The following is a 6642-nucleotide window of genomic DNA, read 5'->3' on the forward strand; positions in this document are numbered from 1 at the left end:
TGACGGGGCAGCCCCGGCACTGCGGAGCCGGGCGCGAGCGCGGACGGGCGCGGCCCCAGGGCGGCGGCGGCGCCTTCTGCAACGCCGGGAAACGCCCCCACCCCCCCGCGCGGCGGCGCGTTCTAGAACGCCGGGAAACGCCCGCGTTCCAACGCTCCCCCCCCGCGGCGCGCCCCGGGGAACCTGCGGAACCGGGGGAGGCGGCCGCGTTATAACGGGCGGGGCGCGAGCCCCCTCCCCCACTAAATCCCCCTGGAGGCAGGTGGGATCCCGCGGGATCCCGGCGCAGCATCCCTGCCTGCCGCAACGGCAGGAACGTCAGGATAAGGGCGCTACCGCGGTGGGCCCGAAATCCATCAGTTCCAGCCGTGGATGTGAGAAGTGACTAAATAAAAGTGTGGATAGGGGTTTGGAGCGCGGCGGGGGGTCTGCGGGGGCCCTGTGGGCAGCCGCCCCGGCGAGCACACGTGCTCCGTGCCGCTCCGTGCCGCTCGCTCCTGGGAACGCGGCTGCAGCGCGCGCCTGTAAAGAAAGGAGTTTAATTAAAAATATTGACCTGGGTGTTATCTCGTTTTTAAGAAGCGGGGGGTGAGGGGAGCTGCGCAATCCCATTAAGACGCATTGGCAGCCGTGTTGTAAGAATGAGCCGCTTGGAAAACTAATTTTTATGGAGTGGTGCTGGCTGGGCCCCAGGGTCTGGAGATCGGTTTTGGGTGAGGGTGCAGCGAGGGGTGCCTCAAGGGCAAAACTTGCCCCACCAGGGGCATGATCCAGCCAGGGGACTGGACCCTGCCTGGGCTTAATTAGACCTAATAATTATTAATATTATTAGCCACAGCAATTTGTGCTATGTTCATCCCTGCAAGGTTCAGGTGCTGCGTGGTTTCCCCCTGCAGACGGTCAACGCGGGCTGGGTGTGGGTGTTGGTAGTTCTCCGTGGAGCAGCAGGATCAATATCAAAAACCCTCAGGTCAAAATGGACTTTAATCCACGTATATGAACACCTTAAATTTTCCTGGCTCCTAGTCTAGGTTCCAATATTTCAGCCTGCGTTCACCTGTGTAGTCTGTGCGTTGAGAAGGACCCAAGGGATGTGCTGATGGGGTCTTCTGTCATGGAAAAGGTGCCTTTCTGACGGCGCGTTGTCATCTTTCTCCTGAAAGAATCTTAAAACTTTAACCTTGTAGCTTGCTACCACCTAATTGTAAGGCTGTACTTTCGCTGCTAGAAATTTCTCCAAGGAGCTTGTCTCCCCTGACATGATCCACTTACTGCTTTTTCCTTGTCAAGTGCTGGCTTGTTTTCCAATAAAAATAAGAGCAAGGAACTAATTTTGAAATCCTTAGTCAGGCGAAGCTCGCGCTGGAATCAAGGGGAGCCTTGTCTCAGTGTAAAGATTGCAGGTTCAGGATCAAAATCATTATAATAAAACATTGTCACAGGAGCAACATCTCCCACTTTGAAAATAAACATCTTTGCTCCAGTTAGGTATTTATGTAGCAACAGGAGACTATTGATTTAGGAAAGCTTTCTAGTGCTCGGATATGCTGAACCCTTTGCTGCTACAAAGAAGCAGGTTGCAAATGAAGCAGCGAGAAAACCCTTGCTCTGTTTTGCTGCTGACATTACCCAGGTAAAGCCTCTGGCTTGTGTTTACTGTGGTCTACAGTAAGCACTGGGGTCCATGATCTGGCAAAAAAAAAAAAAAAAAAAGAAGATTTTTATACCACCAAGGGTTGGCATCCCTTCTTGAGGATGAGTACCCCAGGAGTTTGGTACAAGCCATGATACCCCCAGAGTTTCAGCTTCCTTATCTACGTGATTCCTACAGGAAGGAGAGCGTGAGTTTTGGCGATTGTACCAAAATAACAAGAAATCTACCAGTTCATCAGTAGTATAGATTGATATATACGAGAGAGGAGCGCCTATAGGCAAGCAGCCTGAATGAAACAGGAAGAATTGCCATCTTATCTATATAAATTCCAGAATTTCTGGAAGTAGTAATGTCATCATCCCATTATACTTATAAGAATATAAGAATATAATTTTATGTTAGGAGAATACTCATGGAGTTATTTTTGAACAAAAGCTTCTAAGTGGTTAAATTGCATAAAACAGAAAATTGAAAGTCTTTAAACAGCACTAGGAGGTGTTTCCAAAGAATCTGTCTCTAATCCCAGTAAATACCAAGGCTGCAACTAACATGAGGGTTTGCTTCCTTTTAGATCTTGTAATTTATGATATGTAAAGAAGGACGGGTTACTTATTAGAATGCATTTCTAGGAATTAGGTTATTGGCTTCACTGCGCCAAAGATATGTTGGAATTATTTTTACGAGAAGTGACAAAGTCTTTCCGATTCTAGCTACAGCAGAGGTTTCCTTATGGGGTACAGGCAGAATTACAAGTTCTAATAAGCAAGGGGCACCGAGAACTGCCTTGTTCAGCCACTGACCAAAAGACATTTCCACTCTATCAAGAAAAGGATAAACCTGAATGCAAATTATTTTTCCAGGTCTATGTCAGTATGATTATTTCCTCCTTAATGCAAATGAATTTTAATGCAAAAGAAGCTGGAATAACACATCACTCAGAGAAAATCTAGGTTTAATCTGTTTAACATAAATAACTGCCATCGCTGTGGTGAGGAGAGCAGTTGAAACAGAGGTCTCAGTATGCAGGCTTGGGAGCCGTGGTATGAAATCTATCCGTCTTACATCCCACATCCTGCACACTGGTAATGTATGTGTCTCCTGTTCGGAGAAGGGCTGATATGGCAGAACTCTTTAGTGGCCCATTTTTGTGGGGAGAATAACTCTCCTGCTCAAGTGCAACGTACTCTTTTGGCATAGCTTGGGGTTACAAAAATAAGTTACATGCACTGGATCCGTACATCAGTTTTTAAAATGTTTTGGGGCTGTGGCAGTTTGGTAGCTGGGCAAGTAGGCAACTCTTGTTGCATTTTTAGAGCGGAGGAGAAGCCTCCTGATTGCTTAGGCATGCCAATCTCCTCTTCAAGAGCAGCAGCTAATAACCTACCACCACCTCCTTCAAACCATCCCGTCTTAAAACTTTTGGTCTACAACTCCCAGTCTGTGGGTGAAACATCCTGGAGTTTGGGATGGAGTTTTGTGCTCCTGATAGCACAAAATAGAGTACAAACAGACACTGTTCGCATCTAAATTGAGCTCTCCGAAGAAACCTTTTGGAATTGTTCATAAACATCGGGTTCCAGTAAAGATGTGACTAATGCTGTTAGTCATCATCATCGCACTGTCCACGTTGACATAGACATCGGTGGCAAAGTTCCTGTTGACTTCGGGCAAGGGCAGGTTGTGGTTCCAACAGATTTACTGCCCTTGCCTAACACGCGAGAAACTTCATGGTCCATCAGAAGACCACATTATGTGAGTTGTTATCATATTAATAGTGAAAAAAAGGCCATTTTGGAACACTGGAAGCCTGACTTGAGAGCAATAATAAAGGAATACATTAATGATGGGGTCTCTTCTGAAAGGAAATCTGTAGGTATCTGCGGCCATTACCTTTCATATCCTGCCAATCAGGAAACTAACCTTTAACCCTTCTCTGTTGACCTTCTCTCCTCTCTCTTCTTCTGCTGTTCATTCTTTCCTCCTAACGACTGGAGAAGATCTATATGTTCTTTGATATACGTTTCTGAAGACTGCTGTCTGCCCGCTTTCTATCCTTTCCCACGTGCTGCAACATCTGCATCTGCTCAACTCTTCTGCCACCAAAGCCTCACTCGCATTTGCTTCCACTTGGTCCTTTCCAACACCTCACATGAATCGTTTTTGCTTTCTTTGTTCCGAATCCCAAGTTATTTAATTATACCTCTCCTCCAAAAAACCAGGAACTTTGCCTGAGCGAGGGCTGAGCAGCCTTTGCCTGCAGTGAAACCGAAAGTCCTGAGTCATCACGCTGAACCGCAGGCTGCGAGTGCAGAGCCGGCCACCGGCTCCCCGCCCGTGTTCACAGTGCAAGCGAAACGGAGCTGGCGGGGCTGCGCCTCGCCACATGCCAGAACAGCAGTTCCTCCTGCAGGAAACATTTCCTTGCCTGGAGGCTTCCTTGGTCGGCCTTGGCTTATGCCTTTAGGGTGCACCAAGTGCAAAGCCTGGCATGTCTTGTCCCTCTGCCATGCCCAGGGACACTGGGTGACTTTGTTCTAGCCTAAACACCTGGCTTTGGTTCTGTCTTTATATATACCTACATATATATATAAATTATTCTTTTTTTTTTTTTTTTTTTTTTTTTTTTTCTGGCAGAAACCGACGAGGAATGAGAGAGTCTAAGTCTCACCTGCTCATGAAATGGGGCTGGGCCATGTACCTAGTGGCTCAGAGTATCTCTCGGTCCTTTCCTTTAGTCCTAGTTAAAGCCACACTGATCCTGCAGAGCATCTCCGATGTCACACTGGACTTTTGTACTATTTTAACCTCATGAATGATGATTTTTTTCTCCAGAATCACACAAGAGGTGCTTACAGAGGCAAGTCAGGACTATGTGGAGGCAACTAGATGTCCCTGAGGGTTCATCCAACTTTGCTGGTTACGCATGCGCTGGGCACAGGTGATTTTTCCCACGCCATTAACTTGTCATGTTGGAACAGTGTTGTCCACTTGTCTACCAGCCACCCAGCCAAGGCCTCTTGAGCTCTTGGGGCCCTGGCAGGCTGGAGGAGGCTCCTGTGCCAAAAGTTGATTGGATCTGAAAGAAATGCACATGCATTCCCGTTCAAGACACACAGAGCTGTCAAGAGATTTTAATTCTAACCACACCCAAACTAATGTAAATCTAAATTTAACCACAAACCTGTGCTCAGAGCCTGCTCTCAGGCAGGCTGTCAGCTCCTAGGCAATATTCAGTGTATTTTCTCTGGGCTCTATGGCAGGCTGTTCCCAGGGAGCTGCTCCTGGGCTTTGGCTTTGGGGGATCAGCAGTTTCCTTGGGTTGTTTTCCAGCTGCTCAGGGCAGGGCAGTTGTTTGCTCTCCTCACTGTCACAGCTCTGCCATGACAGAGACCAGGAACATTTGCTTTTTTAGGTATATTCCTGTTCATTCCTGAGCAGACTGCAGCAGTGTGCAGTGGCACGTGTGCATAGGACAAAACTGTGCCCTTTTCCTGGGCTCCTGCTCAGTCTCCCTCCAGGAGCACTCAAGGGACAATGTGTCAAGGTGCTGGGAATATAAATAATTGAAGGAAGAAACCTCTCCTATTGTCCACATGGACTATTTTTGGTGGAACTATTTTAAGGGTTGTTCTCCTGGCATTCCACATCCTGAAATTTCAGCACATTTACTTCACCTGCAGTCTGCGTTAATGGATTTTCAGTGACAGATCATCCCTATCAAACCACTGCAGCGATTCTTTCTGCCCTATCTGTGTTGTACATGCAGTGTCATCAGCTCCTTTTCTTTATAAAACAATAACTAGGAATAAAAGGGGTGTTTCTGCCCTCCTCCCTACCCCAGCCCTTAAGAGCAACAGCACCATTTAGTCTTGACTATGTGATATCTTAGGAGAGGAAAACACACCTTGTGCAGAAACTGTTCAATAAATAAAATAAAAAATGTGCCAAAGTGACCACAAGGAAAGGGTAATATAATATGCTGCACTTCATGCCTTCTCATTTATATCTGCCACATACTGACTTTTTGATATCTTTGCATAGGTAATACTTGCCGCTTTTATCTTTTTCATGAATAAATCTCTTTTTAGAATTTTGTTCAGCAGAATTAAAAAAAAAAAAAGATCCAACAAATCAGAGCATGAAACTGCAAACTTGCTCATGAAGCCAAAACTTATTCTGAGGAAAAATACAATGTCCTGCAGGGGTTTATTAGAGTAGTAAAAACTGCTCAAAAGAGTTACATGTACAAGGTTTCAAATTGTTTGTGATGCACAAGTTGATTCTCAGCCAAATTTGTGCTGTCCTAGGCAAAGGGAACTCTAGGATATGGCTATGATTGGTTAGAGTTGGGAGGGAGAGGAAGCACTGAGGACCATGTGGAGTGGACCATGAGGACTTTGGCTGCAAAGGGCTTCCCAAAGGAAACATGAGCCTGCACCAAGAGGCCTTTCAGTGACACTTCTCCTTTTTTTGGCGAGGAATGGGGCTGATGGTTTCACGTTCATACAATGCATGAAATTAGAATTAAGGTTAGGATTTGGATTAGGACTAGGTTTAGGATTAGGAGATGAGGAAGCATTGAGCCTGATGTGGAGTGGGTCTCCAAAGGGCAAGAGTGCTCCTGGCGCAACTTTTTCTTCTTGGTCTGGAATGATATTGTTGCATGTGGGATACTATTTTCCATTATCTTTTCCCTGACATCCGATTAGAAAGGGCCCAATTTTGCTATGTTTAAATCATATGTTGAGGTGGTTTCGGTCTGCTTGCCCTCAATAGGATTTTTTAAGGGACCTTCTCCAACATGACACTTTTGGCGTGCTGACTGGCCTTATGATCAGTACTCAAAATAAACAAGGAAAATAAATGCTGCTCACACGGCACCTAGTTACACACAAGAACTCGTTACCACAGGTTGTGCAGCTGAAATTATATGTAATGCATATTAGACCTCTGGGAAGACGTCCCAGCGCGGGCTGTTAGATACGGAG

Source organism: Nothoprocta perdicaria, unplaced genomic scaffold (assembly GCF_003342845.1).
Source record: "Nothoprocta perdicaria isolate Ctin4 unplaced genomic scaffold, notPer1 scaffold_40, whole genome shotgun sequence".
In the NCBI taxonomy this organism is placed as follows: Eukaryota; Metazoa; Chordata; class Aves; order Tinamiformes; family Tinamidae; genus Nothoprocta; species Nothoprocta perdicaria.